General features: G+C 44.0%; 1 pseudogene; it reads right to left on the reverse strand.

Annotated features, from left to right (window-relative positions):
• Window positions 1-11,205: 11,205 nt before the first annotated feature.
• Window positions 11,206-14,753, reverse strand: LOC101715919 (TBC1 domain family member 8-like; annotated as a pseudogene).
• Window positions 14,754-17,485: the final 2,732 nt, after the last annotated feature.

The raw sequence follows: 17,485 nt of genomic DNA on the forward strand, positions 1-17,485 counted from the left end.
AGATGAATATGTTCACTTCTGTCTGATAAGGTTTTACAATCAGGCGGCCTGGGACACAGTGGAACAGTATTCAGCCAGGGGAAAGAACGCATCCCGACATTTGCAGCGTGTTCTTGCTCATATGTGGGAGATAAAAATGTGGATTTCATAGAGGTAGAGACTAGACTAGCGGTCACAGAGACTAGAAAGGGTAGGCTGAGACTGAGGCATTGGTATGTGGGACCTTAAATAAAGTACTGAAAACTCGGGAGGCTAAAGCAGGAGGATTGCAAATTTGAACCCAGCCTGGGCAACTGAGAAGTGAACTAAGACCTTGTTTCAAAACCAAAAATAAAAAAATAAGCTGGGAATGCAGCTCAGCGTGAAGGTCCTGTGTTCGATCTCAGTACTTGGAAAGAAAGTACCAAGAGAGGGAAGAGTATGGGAGCGGAGTGCGGCTCTCAGAGCAGTTCCTGTTAGTTCGTTCTCAGCTTGGGGTGGAGACCGGTGATCATCTCATGAAGCCACTGGTTTCTTCCTTCAGGTTTCAGTACAGCTACCCTTCTGCAGGCTGGGTCTGGTGACCCACAGGAAGCAGTGATGGCTACAACGGGGTGAGGGAAATCATCACACCATCTTCAGACCAGACCAGCCTCCTGGGAACATTGGAGCCTAACAGGAGGGCCACACCCCTCACCTGGTGGAGTTCTGTCATAATGGAAAGGTAGGAAGAACCCCTTTTCTACCCCAGCTTCAGGGTGGGAGGGGTCTGTGGGGATCCCGAGGTGGGGCAGGGAATGCAGAAGCCTGGGCTGGGCATCTACGACAGGCTGAGAATGAACAGTGGCCTTGCTGTGATCAGTCCCCCAGGGACAGACGGTGGTGCCCGAGCGTGGTTGTGCATGGTGGTCTCCCTGGGCCACTGGCAGTGTGATGCATGGTCTTGCTGGGTGGGCATTTTCCACGCACTGTGGCTTCACCCACTGGTCTCCGAGGAAGAAACTTGGGACCTCATCTCCTCAGGAGGAAAGCCTTCTGCCTAACCATTTATTGCCTGTCTCATTGAAACAAATATGATTCCATAGCATGTTTTGACATTGTGCCACGGTAGTGGGTCTTACACACACCAACAGTTTGGGACTCACTGTAAGCCAAGGTTGGATCAAATGTAGTCCAAGGTCACAAGTTCAGGTTTTGTCTTCAAGAGGTTTTGCTTAGAGCCGGACTTGGCCTCCAGCATCACCATCAGTATTTCCGTTTCCGACACGGAGGAGATGAAGTTACTGTTTGTAATGATCTCAGATCATGTGAGAGGCTGTGTGCAAATTACCCATTTATTTGCTTAAGCCTTTCAAACTGGAGAGAAACTGGGTAGTATGAGTAAACCAAGCTCATCTGAGGTCCAGTAGCAGCAGCATACAGTACCAGCTGAGGAAGGTACATCAGCTATTTATTGCACAGTTGTGATGTATGACAAAAGCGCTCCACCCTGCTGGATAGCTGGGAGCAATGCCATGGCTACCATGGGAGTGGGAGAGAAGTCTGCACCCTGGTGTGCAGGGCCCTCTGGGAGTCAGACTGGTCTGTTTGCATATGGATGGCTTCACCAGAGAAGACAGGGATGCATGGCTTCTCAGTGCTTCTTGTGCCTTCTCCCCTCAGGCAATAGGCCCAGGTGTTTTCTTTGCATTGCATGACCTCAGCAGCCTGTGATTTAACATCTTTGCTGGTGCCTGAGTCCCATGGCTGAAATCAGACTCAAAGAGCAGGGCCAGATAGTGCCCTTTCGGATTTTGGTAGTTCAGGCTGTCCTTAAACTCACTATGTAGCCCAGGCTGGTCTTGAACTTGCAGCGATCCTCCTGTCTCAGCCTCCTGAGGGCTGGGATTATAGATGGGTGCCATTACACCTGTCTTGATAGTGCCTTCTTGATGGGTCAAGCCACACAGTAATGTGGCAGTGGCAGACATACAGGAAAGGGCAAAGATTCAGGGATCCCAATCAGTAAGTCTGTCTTTGGCATAATGCACAGCAATCAGGTAGCCCTGCAGAACCATTCTGAATTGGTGTGAATTGGTGACTGTAGCAATTCGTTATTTTGCTTGCAAGAAAGAGGAACATTAGTAGACATAAAAGATAACTCAGTAAAGAAATTGAGCTCTCATCGTGGTTTGGGCACAGAAAAACTGACTTACATTGAAGAAGTAATAGGATCATTTTGGAACTAAGGTTCCTTACAAGGTGCATTGTAGGTAGTTTCTGCTCATATGTTCTTATAAATTACTGACATAAATGTGTACTTTCTTTCTTTCTTACTTGGTTGTGAGCGCCTGCTTAAAAGGAATGATGTTTTGCTCACTGCCCTGTTCACAGCATCGAAACCTGTAACAAAGCCTGGCATGCGGAAATGTTTAATTCATATTTTCTTGCCTGATTGAATGACATTTTTGTGAATGAGCACAACACAGGCATTCTCGAATGGCCTGTCTGAGTTCTGCATGTTGCTTCTTCTCTTAGATACACATGCAAGAATTCTGTGCCCACATTCAGCTTCAGAAAGTCTACTTCTATGCTGTACAGAAATAATAATGATGTCTTCGAAGTGCATCCATGTGACCAGATTAGAATTTTTTTCTTTTTGAAGGCTGTGTTGTGTTCCCTGGGGCACATTCATAGCCCATGCTAAGTGAAATAAACCAAGCACACAAAGTTTTTCCCAGACAAGAGGAATAAGTTCTGACGGCCTATTGTGACCACAGTCAGTACAATGTATTATATATCTCAAATTGCTAAGCAAAGAGATTTAAAAAATATTCTCACTATTAACCATTAGCATGTGGGGCAAAGCTTAGATTAATGAACTTGATGTAATCATTCCACAATGTCTACATATATCAAAACATCACATGCATCCCACACATATACAGTAACTGTTTGCCAACTAAAAACTCAAATAAAATAATTATAATGCTAAGTGATTTTATTTACAAGGTACCAGGTACGCTTCTAAGTATTATTTTTTTCCTATCGGGGATCGAACTTGGGACCTCACACTTGTGAGGCAGGCAGGCGGCAGAACCACTGAGCTAAATCCCCACCCCTTTTCTAAGTTTTAGATGTGCAAATTAGTTTAAATCACTGAGACACATTACAGGTGACAAATGAAATTAACCTTAACATCCCCTGGCTTACAATCTTTAAAAACTGGGGCAAAGGATGTTAAAAAAGAAAAGACCTAACCAAGATTACACAGGGCTGGAAACGTAAGTTAGGTCATTTAACATTCAGGAAAACAAACTACCCCGTGATACCCATTCCTTCCAAGGTTATTTTTCATAACCTTGTGGGAGAGAGGATCTCACCAATTTGTATTTTACGTCACCAAAGGAAATAGCTCTTTAAAAGGCAATCAGGACATAGTCTGAATGGAAAATGCATTTCTCTACAGAGTGTAGGAAAACCACTGTCCTAAACCATGCGTAACCAGCCTTGAACTTGAGAAGAAGGGGCAGATTTCCAGGGACTTCACCAGGTGCTCCTCTCTGGAGCAGGGGATGAGGAGCACTCCGTGAAAAGGATCCAGAGTCTTCTTCCTCCTGAGCTTGTGCCCCAGCCTCAAACCTCTGCCTTTTCCTCCCCAGGTGTCTCAGATCCTGATTGGGTGACAGAAGTATGCCAGTGGAGCATACACCTGTCTTATCATCTCCTTGAACATCGATGGTGTTTCTACCCAGTCCTTGAGATCGGATATCCTATGTGGGGATCAGTATTTGTGAGCATGTTGGAATACCTCAACCTACTCAGTGTTAGAACTGTGTAACTTTCCCTCTATCTTCTCTTTCAAAAACCTTACTTTATGTGGAATTTTATGACTTTGAACAAAATATGTGACTTCAAAACTTTGGAGTGCTGGTGATATTTCATAGAGGCACAGGTGTAGAATCCCAAGGCTAAATGGGTTCTTCCACTTTCACTTCTTCATGTCAGGAGCTCTGTCTATTGCAGCTGGAAGAAAAATGACATTGATCTTCATAAGTATTTGCTGGAATCAAAGCTATAAGCAAAGCCAGAAAGGCACAGAGAGTCAAGACAGAAGATATGAAGTAATGTCTGGTTCCCTGACTCATCTGGAGTCTAAGAGGGGCATTTCAAAAACTGCTATCAAGAAATTGAGGCTGGGCCTACTTCCTACCTCAATTCTGTATAATTCCATCCCTGGTTTTAATTTGTAAATAGAGAATTGAATGCTTCAGCAGCACGCCCTTCTTCTTAGACTTAGGAAAAGTAGTTGAGAATGTGTCATTAGTCTCTTCAAATGAGGTGAATGTTTTTATATTCTGTAAGGGGAGCAAACACAGGACACAGAGGACTGTAACCAACCCTCGCTGTTCTCTTCCAGATCAGAAGCAACTTAGCAATGAACATGCTCAGTGCTGTCATAGAAGGGATAGGGCGGATAGAAGATTATTGCTATGCCTCATTTGTCCTATTGCCCAAACTTTGTAAATGTTTCTGAGTTGTTTTCTAAGTGTTTTTGTTTCCTGAATTGCTCTTTTCTAAATTTATGTTAAAGGTCTGAGATGACTGTCCCAGAATAGATCCCAGACTATGACCAAAATAGTAAAATCTGGGACTTGGACCTCATGGAGAGACGTTTCATGTTTTAACCATGATCTTCTAGAGTACTTTTCCTTCATCCAATATTCTACCTTGAATACTTATATTAGAAAATCAATCATTAGGAGATTTCTTAAAAATCTCCAGTTTCAAGCTACAGTGGAAAGAGAATACTGAGGCAGTTCATGTCTATCACAGGAATGGGGGGAGTGGGAATTGGGTACTCAAGACAAGAGTTTTGAAATCTCATTTTTTTCAATACAAAAAAAAATTTTTTTTGTTAAATTCTTTTATTGGTACATTGTAGGTATACAACAAAATCACATTTCTCATTGGGAATTGTAACTTTACATGATGCATCTTGGTTCTTATTTTTTCCCCATTCCTAGCCCTCCCTTCACCCCCTCTACCCTTCCCTATTTACAAAGACTTTATTTCCATTTTTTCCATTTCTCATCATGTTTCCTTTCCCTTCTTTCCTTTCCCCTGCCCCTCCCACTACCCCTACCCATTTGCACCTTTTCTTCCTATTTTACATTATCGATTATTCATTCTAATCATTGGTACATTTTAGGTATACAATATAATGACATTCATCATTGGAAATTTGCACCTTTACATAGTCTCTCTTGGTTCTTATTTTTCACCCTTGCCCAGCCCTCCCTTCAACCCCTCTGTTCCTCTCTATTTACAAAGATTTTGTTCCTATTTTTCCATTTTCTCATATTAATCCCATTCCCTTCTATCCTTTCCCCTATCCCTCCCACTTCCTTCCCCTTTGCCCCTTTTCTTCCTATTTCACATTCCCTATTATACATTTTAGTCCTTATTTACACTTTCAGTTTCTCACACCAGAGAAACTATTTGGTATTTACACATGTGTGTCCTATTTATTTCACTTAAGAGTATTGCCTCAATGTGCATCCACTTAGCTATAAATGTCTCTAATTTCTCATTTTTTATGGCTGAGTAGTACTCCATTTTATAGAAAAACCACATTTTCTTTATCCAGTCTCCAGTTGATGGGCATCTGGGCTGTTTGCAAGTTTTAGCTAACACAAACTGTGGTGCTGTGAACATGGGCACACATATATCACTGTGGTATGATTCTTTTAATTCTTTGGGGAAGATCCCCAGCAGTGGAATAGCGGGGTCAAATGGGACTTCCAGTCCTAGTTCTTTGAGGTATCTCCATACTGATTTCCACAGTGGTTACACCAGTCTACACTCTCACCAGCAGTGGAGCAGGGTTCCTCTTTCCCCACAGCCCCACCAGCATTTCTTATTGGTTGATTTCCTGATAGCAGTCATTCTTTCTGGAGTGAGGTGGGATCTCAGTGTTGTTTTCATTTGCATCTCTTGAATGACCAGAGATGTTGAACATTTTTTCATGTATTTATTTGCTATTTCTACTTTTTTGTCTGAGAAATGTCTGTTCATTTCAGATGCCCATTTTTGGATTGGGTCTTTACATTTGGGAGGTCTGATCTTTTTAAGTTCTTTATAGATTCTAGATAGTAGACCTTTGTCTGAGGAAAAGCAGGTAAAGATTTTTTTCCCACATTGTGGGTTGTCTCTTCACACTGTTGGTGGTTTCTCTTGCTGTGTAGAAGCTTTTTAATGAGAAGAGATCCCACTTGTTGATTGTTTGTGCTAGTTCACGGGCAACTGGGGTTTTGTCCATAAAATCTTTTCCTGCACCGATGTCTTCAAGAGTTCTACCTAATCTCTGTTCCAACTGGTTCAGAGTTTCTATTTTAATATTTAGATCTTTAATCCATTTTGATTTTTAGTGCATGGCAAGAGATATAGGTCTAGTTTTAATCTTTGGCAAGTTGAAGCCCAATTTTTCCAGCACCATTTATTAAAGAGGCTATCTTTCCTCCAGTGAGGGTGTTTGGCTCCTTTATCGAAGATGAGATGGCTGAGTGTGTCTGGCGTTGTTTGTGCATCTTCTAATCTGTTCCACTGGTCCTCAGGTCTGTTTCTTTGCCAGTACCATGCTGTTTTATCACAGTAGATTTGTAGTATAGTTGCAGGTTGGGGATTGTGATACCCCCTGCCATGTCTCTGTTACCTAGAATTGCTTTTGCTATTCTGGGTCTCTTCTTGTTCCAAAGGAATTTTTGGATTGCTTTCTCAAGGTCCGTGAAGTGTGCTGCTGGGATCTCAATTGGAATTGCATTAAATCTATATAGCAGTTTTGGAAGGATGGCCATTTTCACTATATTAATCCTTCCTACCCAGGAGCAGGGGATGTCCGTCCATTTTCTGATATCATTTGCAATCACTCTTTTCAGAGTGCTATAGTTTTCAGAGAAGAGGTCTCTGATTTCTTTTGTTAGGTTGATTCCTAGATATTTCAGTTTTTTGGATGCTATTGTGAAAGGAATTATTTGCCCTATTTCTCTCTCAGTGAGTCTGTCATTGGTGTAGAGGAAAGCTATTGATTTTTGTGTGTTGACCTTGTAACCAGCTACTTGACTGAATTTGGTTCTTAAGTCTAGAAGACTTTTGGTGGAGTTCTTGAGGTCTTCTATATAGAGTATCATGTCATCTGCAAATAATGACAATTTGACTTCTTCATTTCCTATCTTTATTCCTTTTATTTCTTTCTCTTGTCTAATTGCCATGGCTAATGTTTCCATAACTATACTGAACAAGAGTGGTGATAGTGGACATCCTTGTCTTGTTCCTAATTTTAGTGCAAAGGATTTCAGTTTTTGACCATTTAATATGATATTGGCTGTTGGTTTTTCATAGGTGGCTTTTATCAGTTTGAGGTAGAGACCATCTATTCCAATTTTTTTGTAGAGTATTTATCATAAATGCATGTTGGATTTTGTCAAATGCTTTTTCTGGGTCTATGGAGAGAATCATATGGTTTTTGTCCTTGGCTCTATTGATATAGTGTATTACATTGATTGATTTTCATATATTGAACCATCCCTGCATCCCTGGGATGAATCCCACTTGATCAGGGTGTATGATCTTCTTGATGATCTTCTGCATTCTATTTGCCAGTTTCTTATTAAGGAGTTTTGCATCTATGTTCATTAGTGAGATTGGACTGTAGTTGTCCTTTTCGGTTGGATCTTTCTCTGCTTTGGGGATCAAGGTGATGCTTGTTTCCAGGAATGAATTTGGGAGTATTGCTTCCCTTTCAATTTCATTGAAGAGTTTAAACAGTAGTAGCAGCAATTCCTCTCTAAAAGTCTTGTAGAATTCAGCAGTCAAGCCATCAGGGCCCGGGCTTTTCTTAGGTGATGTTTTTAATTATGTTTTCAATTTCATTGGTTGATATTGGGTTGTTTAGAGTTTTTACGTCTTCTTCATTCAACTTTGGTAATTCATATGTATCTAGGAATCTCTCCATTTCTTCTGTTTTGTCCATTTTATTTGTGTATAGGTTCTGGAAGTAGGTATTGATGATCCTCTGGATTTCTGCTGGGTCTGTTGTAATTTCACCCTTTTCATTCCTAATTGCATGGATTTGGGTCTTTTCTGTCCTTTTTCTGATAAGGTTGGCTAAGGGTTTGTCAATTTTGTTGATTCTTTCAAAGAACCAACTCTTGGCTTCATTGATTTTTTTGTATCATTCTCTTAGTCTCCATTGCATTGATTTCTCCTCTGATCTTTATAATTTCCTCCCTTGTATGAGCTCAGGGGTTGTCCTGCTCTTCTTTTTCTAGAAGCTTGAGGTTCAGCATCAGGTTGATTAATTGGGCTCGTTCTGTTTTCCTAATATGCATATTCACTGCTATGAATTTCCCTCGTAAGACTGCTTTCATTTTGTCCCATAGGTTCCGATATATTGTATTGTCATTGTCATTTAATTGAAGGAACTGTCTGATTTCTTCTCTAATTTCCTCTGTGACCCATTGGTTATTCAGAAGTGTGTTGTTCAATTTCCATGTGTTTATGAAATTTTTTGAGTTTCTTTTGCTATGGATCTCCAATTTCATTGCACTATGGTCTGATAACATACAGGGGATAACTTCAATTCCTTTGCCCTTAAACATGTTCTATGAGTGAAGATATGGTCTATTTTGGAGAACAACCCATGTGCAGCTGAAAAGAATGTGTATTGCAATTTTGTTGGGTGGCAAACTGTAAACATCTGTTATGTACATTTGTTTAAGAGTTCGATTGAGTTCTAGTATTTCATTACTTATTTTTAGTCTAGTTGATCTATATATTTGTGACAGTGGGGTACTGAGGTCCCCCACTATAATAGTATTAGTGCATATATGACTTTTCATGTCCGTTAGTATTTGTTTTATATAGTTGGGCACACTAGTGTTTGGTGCATAGATATTTATGATTGTCATCTCTTCCTCTTGAATTCTTCCCTTTACAAGGGTGTAGTGTCCTTCTTCATCTCTCTTAATCAATGTTGGTTTGAAATCTACTTGATCTGCCAAGAGGATAGCTACTCCTGCTTTTTTTCAGGTTCCTGTCACATGGAGTATTATTTTCCACCCTTTAACTTTCAGTCTATGAGTTTCCTTTAGAATGAAGTGTGTTTCTTGTATGCAGCATATTGTTGGATTTTGCTTCTTGACCCATTCTTCCAGTCTATTTATTTTGATTGGTGAATTGAGACCATTAACGTTGATGGTTATAACTGAAATGTATTGACTTGTCATTGCCCTGATATTTTCTTTTTGTTGGGTTCTCCCCCTTTATATTTAATTTCTTGTCATGCCAGATGGGTTCATTCTGCTTTGCTTCCTGGGGTTGTGATCCTCAATGTCTGTTCCTAGGATATTGTGTAAAAGTTGTTGGAGTGCTGGTTTGGTATTCATGAAGTTCCTAAGGTGCCCTTTGTCATGAAAGTATCTTATTTCTCCATCAATTTTGAAAGATAGTTTTGCAGGGTACATCAATCTGGGTTGGAGGCTGTTTTCTTTTAGGGCTTGGAATATGTCACTCCAAGCTCTTCTTGCCTTGATGGTTTGTGTTGAGAAGTCTGCTGTGATTCTGATGGGCTTTCCTTTGTATGTGATTTGTTTCTTTTCTCTCACTGCTTGCAGAACTTTGTTCTTCTGTCGAGTTTCTGGAATCTTAACAATTATATGCCTATGTGTAGATTTTTTTGATCAAGGCTATTTGGAGTCCTATATGCCTCACTTATCTGTATGTCAAGTTCTGTTCCCCTGCTTGGGAAGTTTTCTGCCATTACTTCTGTGAAGCGATTTTTTATGTCATCTGCACTCTCTCCTGTTTCTTCACTGATTCCAATCAGTCTTATGTTATTCTTCTTTGCATTGTCTAGCAGCTGCTAGATTGATTTCTCATGTTCCCTTATAATTTTGAAGCAATTTTTCTTTTCCTGGTCATTAATTGCAATCTTATCTTCTATATCTGAAATTCTGTCCTCCCATTGGCTCATTCTGCTGTGTAGACTTTCAATGGAGTTTTTCATCTCCTGGAAATCTCTTTGCATCTGTTTTATGGATTCCATTTGTTTCCTATGTTGGGATTCCATCATGTTCCTCAGCTCCTCTCTAGATTTATTAATCATGTCTTGCACTAGGGGCACAACTTCTCCTGTTATCTGAGAAATTATTTCTGATTTCACTTTTTCTAGATCCCCTTTTGTTGCCAGTTCAGTGGGTCCAGGTGGTTGAGTATCAGAGTGTTCCATCTCATTTCCCTTTTGGGTTGCTGTTGGTAATCTGGAAGTCTTGTTTTGAGACTTATTTATGTGTTTTCTCATTTCAACTGGGGGCTGGGGGTGCTGTTGGTGCCCGTGCTGATCACCTCCTCTGAGCTGGGAGAAGTGGGACAGGGGCTGGGAGTGGCGGTAGGGATGGTGGCCCGGAAGCCCCTTCCTCTGGGCTGGGAGCAGTGGGACAGAAGGCTGCCCAAAAGCCCTTTCCTCTGGGTAGGGAGCAGCAGGAGTGATGTGGCTGGGAAGTCCCTTCCTCTGGACCAGGAGCAGTGGGACAGTGGCTCAGAAGCCCCTACCTCTGGGCCAGGAGTGGCAGGAGGGATGGTGGCCTGGAAGCCCCTTCCTGTGGGCCGGCAGTGGCAGGAGCCAAAAAAAATTTATTAAAAAATGTGGAGGCCAACATTGAAAGCATAGTTTGGACACATTTTTGGAAGGACATATCCAAAGTGAATACAACCAAAAGTATTAAAATGGTTTCAATTACCAGCATTGAAACAAAATTAGTGCAAAACCAGCCAAAAACAATTGCACAGATAGTGGCTCTGAGATCTTGAAAGTGAACATGATTCTTGTCCTTTCTCATCATTCTAAGTGAAAAGTGAGAGCTTGGGGTTTTTCTTGTCCCACAGTTTGTATGATGTCGGAGTCTGTTCTATCATCATACCAGCATCACAGCAGAAACAGCCATTGCAGAAAATTTGCTAGAAGTGAATCACAAAGAGTTGACAGATAACCCTGTACCACTGCCTGTCCAACTGACGATTCTCTTAAAAGAGTAAATAGAAATAATCGAGAAGTGTATCTTCTTAGCCAACTTTTGGGTGGTTTATCCAGGTACCTGGATTCTAAGTGGGCATAAGACTGAAGTCCAGGCTTCATGTCTGACAGCTTGGTCCACCTGACTGCACCGCAACAACAGCAAACTCACCTTGCTATGTGTTACTCAGCTTGAGTTCAGGCTGTGAGTGGAGGCTCATATCGAGAGTTTTGAGGTTGTACTGATTGATCTGGGCATTTTCAAGTTTGGGTTTAATGTCTAGTGGCTTTTCAAAAAAGTTCACTAAGGACTCTTGAGTAAGGAGTGATGCTAAAATGTGCTCCTGGGAGACCATCCAGACCCCTTCTACCACCTCGGGAAATGGCCGGGTGTCCTGGGCAGGGTTGCCAGGGTCTACAAAGACCGAGACCTGCTCAGGAGAGAAAGCAGGGGCCTGCAGCTCCTCTGCACACTCCTGGGAGCTGCAGCCCCACTGGCACTCCTCCCCAATCTGCAGCAGCAGTGTGGTGACTGCAGTGATGGCTGGTACAGCTCATTTTTTTCTGGATCTTCATGGAACATGCTGTACAGAGTCTTACAGATTTGGATAAATTCTCTCTAGCTCATTTTGGGTAGCTCTTTCTCGGTTTTGTCTTTTTCTTTAAGTAGACTGCTGATCATCTGCTTCTGATAATCAACTGTATCACCATTGGACTTCTCAAAGACCAGCAGCCTTGATGTCGACAGCAGAGGATTCTTCAATGGTGACTGGGTGTCTCGGTCATTTTCAGTGAGTGTTGGAGGGATATGAAGTCTGTACAACTGTTTGATTTTCTCATTCATTGTACATAATATCCAGGCAGCACACAAACACCTGAAACTGCAGGAGCTGGTCTATGTTGTTATCATGAACTGCCAGGTGTCAACATGGTACTGCTCAGTGTAGGGCCTGCTGGGGTCATGGCGCAGGGCCACTGGCTTGGGCTGCACCCCATAGCAGCTCAGCATGTGATCCTGGTTGAATAAGTCATAGAGTTCCTCCAGGCCCTCAGGAGAAATTGAGACTTCAGGAATGACCACACGGAGCGCATTCTGCCTTGTGGTGTCCTCATGTGCCTGGAGGACCCGGACCTAGTGCTTGCAGCACAAGCTGCAATCAATCTGCTCCATAGACTGGTCCCCAAATTTCTCATAGGAGTCCCGGATGAGATCAGCAATGTCAGTCACTGGGTAGGCCTCCTGGTCATCAGAGAAAAAGGCATGGTGGCTGCTGATGGAGGGCCCCAGGCTGTCTTCACTCTTAATGTGATCTAGAAACCTGCTGAGGATCATCAAGGCCTGACCACCATTCTTGCTGCTGTACAGCTCCCCAGTAGTGGCTTCCAGCACTGGAAGATGGCTTTGATCCCATCGTAGACGAAGCAGTCCACAACATTCACACACTCTCCAGGGACATGATGCTGAGGAACAGGGTCAGGAACCATGAGAGTGAGACAGACACTAGGGCCGAGAGGCCATTCACGTGTTCTGCCAGCTCCGGGAGGTGCTCCTTGATGAGCTCCTCAAAAACAGACTGATCCACCTGAGCCCCTATTACTCTGTGGTTGAAGTAATCAGGCAGCATCCGCTCACACACAGCAATCAGCAACCAAAAGGCCTCCTCCTCTTTGTTGTACAGCAGCAGCACGGGGGTCAGGATGTTCATGGACTGGCAGTACCCAATGTGGGGGTTTTGGTGGGTGTAGGCCATGAGCACTCTCCTGAGGGTGGTGATGCTCATCTCGTTCTGGAAGGCCGGGTGCTTGGGCAGGGAGCAGTGCAGGTCACGCTCTATCTCCTGGGTCACCAGGCAGCACTGCCCAAGTGATTCCCCCACCACCTTCCCATAGTAACCCGGTGTGATGCGAGGTCTGTCAGGGCACCTGAGAACAGGAGCCAGAGCCACCCCCGCAGAGCCTCGGGGATCCCCATGGCCACCAGCTTCCAGGTCTTCCCACTGCAGAACATGCACACAGTCCTGCCATACTCCGAGAAGTGCCTGTTCCTCGGGCTCATCTTTATCTGCTCTCGGGACATTGATTATAGAAGCATCTTAGTGACGGAGACACAGCCTGCGTGACAATGTCCACAGCCACCGCCTGGTCCTCATGGCCACAACACAGCTGCCCTCCTGCCAAGGTTCCAGCTCAGAGTTCAGTTTCCATTTGCCAACTGTATGTGACTTTTGCCTCAGGTTTCCTTTGTAAAGACTGGCGCAAGTCAGGGCTCTGGCCGCCCGACTGAGGGGAGATGGGGTCTGGGGCTCGGGCGCAGCTGCAGGCTCTTCTCAGTCTCCTCGCTGTTCGGAGGGAACACCATTTCGAGATCCCCAAACCCGTGGTCACTGCACATGCCTCAGTAAAACACCAGGTGTCTTCGTGTCGTCCTCTCTTGGTGAGGAGTCGCAGTGCACGGCGTGGTTGGCGTGGACCTGCTTCGGTCTCGCCAGCAGGCTCTCCACCGGCCATCTCACTGCGGATGCTGACGATGTGGGGCTGGGCCGCAGGCTCGTGTCCTCCGTCTTCTTGATGCTCATAGCCTCTCGGAGTGGCAGGACCACAGTGCGGCGGCTGTCCTCATGGCTGGCACAGTAGATGTAGCTGTCAGAGGTGAACATCCGGCCCGCGGTGTGGCAGCAGTGGGAGGGCGCCCAGAGCGCCCAGTCCACCACGGCACGGCACGCAGCTTCTCCTTCCGGGGGAGCCGGAAGAAGGCTCGGAGGAACTCGTTCTGCGCTTGTGCCTCCGGGTCCCTTTTGGCGATCTGGCTCGGCTCCTGTAGTTCTGGGTCCAGGTCTAAGACCTCGTTGTCCAGCAGCCTCCGGAGTGTCACGTCCGCCGGCTGCTCCATGATCCTGAACACCTTGTCAAGGTTCAGAAACATGGAGAAGTCTTGCTCCTTGCTTTGCGTAGTGATCCGGATGGTGACGGGGAGGAACACATCAGAAGTTCTTTCCAATTTCTGGATATTGACCCAAGGGATGACAAGTTTGAGCTCCTTTCCCAGGGAGAAGGAGTAAAAGCAGAGCTGGTTGATGTTGAGGTACAGCCAGCCCTGGGCTGGGACCCAGCAGCAGCAGCAGCAGCAGCAGCAGCAGCAGCAGCAGCAGCAGGAGCAGCAGCAGCAGCAGCAGCAGCAGCAGCAGCAGCAGCAGCAGCAGCAGGAGCAGCAGCAGCAGCAGCAGCAGCAGCAGCAGCAGCAGCAGCCGGCGCCCAGCTTCTCCGCCTTGGGAAAGTTGAACCTGGCTGCAAACTTCACCAGGGCCTCTTGGAACTTCTCGGGCTCCTCCTCCTGCTCGGCCAGCCGGCTGCTGGTCTCTTTAGCGACCAGGGCCTTTACTTTTCCTTTGACAAAGCTGGCAATGTTATCTTTATTGTCAAAGACAAAGTATGGAGGAGATTCTGCTCCGGCCAGTCTCAGTGCTGGTTTATTTCCTCTAACGTTGCCCCGCATGCAATGGGAGAGTAGACCTGGGACCCGGGGACCTGCAGCAGAATCCGAAACGGGGCAACCTGTGCATTGGAGTCCAGCACTGCGTCCAGAGCGTCGACCAGGCGACCCGAGAGGCAGCGCCTCCCTCACCTTGCCCAGCCTCCGCTTCAGGACGAGGTAGCAGCTGCTCTTCTGGGTCACCCAGAGCTTCAGTGCGCTCTTTAGCAGCACCTCCTTGGGCTTCAGCCACATCGGGGCCCTGATCACATCGTCCCAGCCGCGCCCAGCCAGCCAGCTCGGGAGGAGGCTCAATAGCTGCGGGCCGTGCCCAGCGGAGCACATTGCTCTTAGGCCGAAGTGAACGGGGCACAGCACAGGCCCCGCCTTCTCCCGGCCCCTGAGACCTGAAATCTCTTGAATATATGTATTCAAGGAAAGTACAATGCGATCACTTTTACTAGCTAGATGATGTTTTACTCTGTAGATAAGGACAAAGTACAAATCCACATATGGAGATTATTGTAAATCTTTTGAGTCCAAAGAAAAATAATTTGAAGCAGACTACAGAGAAAATTCTCAGTCAATAAAAATGTTAGAGGATGCATGGTTGCATTTGAATTAGGCTCCTTAGGCTGGAAGGGTCTGGAGGGCCATTTCTAGTAGTTACTTTAGGATGAGGACATCCTTACCTATTTCTGTAATGCAGAGTCAGTGTGTCTGCAGCCCACAGAGATTTATTTACCTGTCTCTCATTCCCTCTTTCTTTACTCATGGGATTTGTTCCAACTCAGAGGCTGTTTGTCATTGGGATGGTCCTCCTCTCCCTGCTGGAATCCAGCACACAATCATTCTGTCTGTCTTTGGGTGCACAGTGGTCTGCTTTGTCACTCAGGTGAGCGTCCACACCCGATGGGGTGCAGATTTGTCTCGGGATGCTGTGACTTCCTGTGCATTTCTTTCATGGTCTTTTTCTGCCAGACTAATGAGCAAGATGGGGGACAGTGGGGGAGGCTTTCAGTTCCATGAGACTTCATAATCATATATATTTATGGTGTGTGTGTGTGTGTGTGTGTGTGTGTGTGTGTGTGTAGCAGTCTAAGGTACTGAAGGATGGGATTTTTATTGCTAAGTTATCTGGATACAGAAAACAGCATTGTGTCCCAGGATAAATGTGAATCCCACTGGCAGAGGGAGTAAGGGGACTGAGGGGTGCATATTATCCTCACTTTCCACAGGTGGTAGTTGTCCAGTCAAGTAGCAATCCATCTTCAGTCTGAGCCCCTCATGCGCACATGTACAAGGAGGAGGTGGAGTTTCCATAGAACAATTCCTGCTTTCCCATGAGGCATCACCATGTTAAAATAACCCACTTGACTCTCAGTGTCCAGGTGGGTGCATGAGAGCAATTATTACCAAGCTCAATAAAATGCATTTTTCCCTCTGCTGATGCTGGTTGTGTTTTTGAAACCTGTCCTCCAACACCATCCAAATGATCACATGACAAAGATGCAGAATATCATTTCTTGTTAATTTTAACAGAATGTAATACAGATACAGAAAAGTGAACAGATGGATGTAAATCAAGCAATTTTTGGAAAGTGAACATCTTCACATAACCAGCACCTAATCAAAGATGATCACATGACCCAAATTTCATCTGACCACCTGTGTCCCTTTCCGTTCACTAGAGTCTGCAGGCAACAGCAATCTTGACTTCTCATACCAAGATCCGTTTGTGTATGAGTTTTATAAAATGGAATCTTATGAAATGTACTACTCAGCCTGGTGCTTTTTGTAAAACATATTTGTGAACTTGTAGCAGTTCTGTCCTATGTGAACTTCCTTTGGCGATGAAAAGGTTCTATACCTGTGCTGTCCAATATGGCAGCCATTGGCCACATGCCCACAGGTGGCTCTGAAGCACTGGTGATGTGGATACCCAAGAAATTTACTGCATTTAAAATTCTATTTGATTTTAGATTATTTAAATTAAATGGATTTTTGTAGGTAGCAGTTATTTTTTTTTTTTTATTTTTAAATTTTATTTTTATTTTATGGTACTGGGGATCAAACTCGGAACCTTTTGCTTGTGGGGCAGGCACCGGAACCACTGAGCTAAATCCCTAGCCCTAGGTAGCGGTTATTGCATTGTACAACATAGGAATAGAGTATTTCATTTCTTGGAAGCTGTTACTTTTTCTAGACTGAAAAAAACCTCTAGTTGTATTTTTCCAGGATCCTGAGTAACATTTGACCCAATTTTGAGTAAATCAATCAGCCAACACAAGCTGTTGGTGAGGACACTCTTTATACCTGTAAAGAACGATCACAAAATGGAATACACTTGGAAAGCTGCAGAGACCTGTTTTGTAAATATTTATTATCTTCCTTTATAGATAAGAAAATCTGAACCAAGTAAGCACAATCTAGGATATTTTAAAAAGAAAAAATGATGTTTAGTGAGAAAAGGCTCAGATCCAAAGTCACAAAGTATAAAAGTGAAATTGTGCAGACTTCATGCAAATGATTTTCACAGTTGATCAAGGTGTTCCATTGTAGATCATGGTAACCACAGTTGGCAAGAGTGTAAATTAGCAGAGCCCCTATGGACATAGCATGGAGGGTCTCTATAAGCTAAAAACAGAACTGCTGTGTGATCCAGCTATCCTGGTTATATATCCAAAGAAATTAAAATCATTACATTAAAGAGAGTCCCATATACTTATGTTTATTGCAGCAGGCAAAGTGTCTATGGAGTGATGAATCCACAAGGAAAACATTCTATATAAGCACAATGGAAGATTATACAGCCATACAAAAGAATGCAAATTTGTCATCTGTGGCAACATAGCTAGAACCATATTTCACTTTCATGCTAACAACATGAATTAATTCTGGCACAGACAGATACTGTATGTTCTTATTTATAGAAGCTACATTTGATATCATATAAGGGAGTAGAATAGTGACTGTGAGACATTAGG

This window comes from Heterocephalus glaber, unplaced genomic scaffold (genome assembly GCF_053883595.1).
Source record: "Heterocephalus glaber isolate CG9 unplaced genomic scaffold, H.glaber_assembly_v1.0 deba00001805, whole genome shotgun sequence".
In the NCBI taxonomy this organism is placed as follows: Eukaryota; Metazoa; Chordata; class Mammalia; order Rodentia; family Bathyergidae; genus Heterocephalus; species Heterocephalus glaber.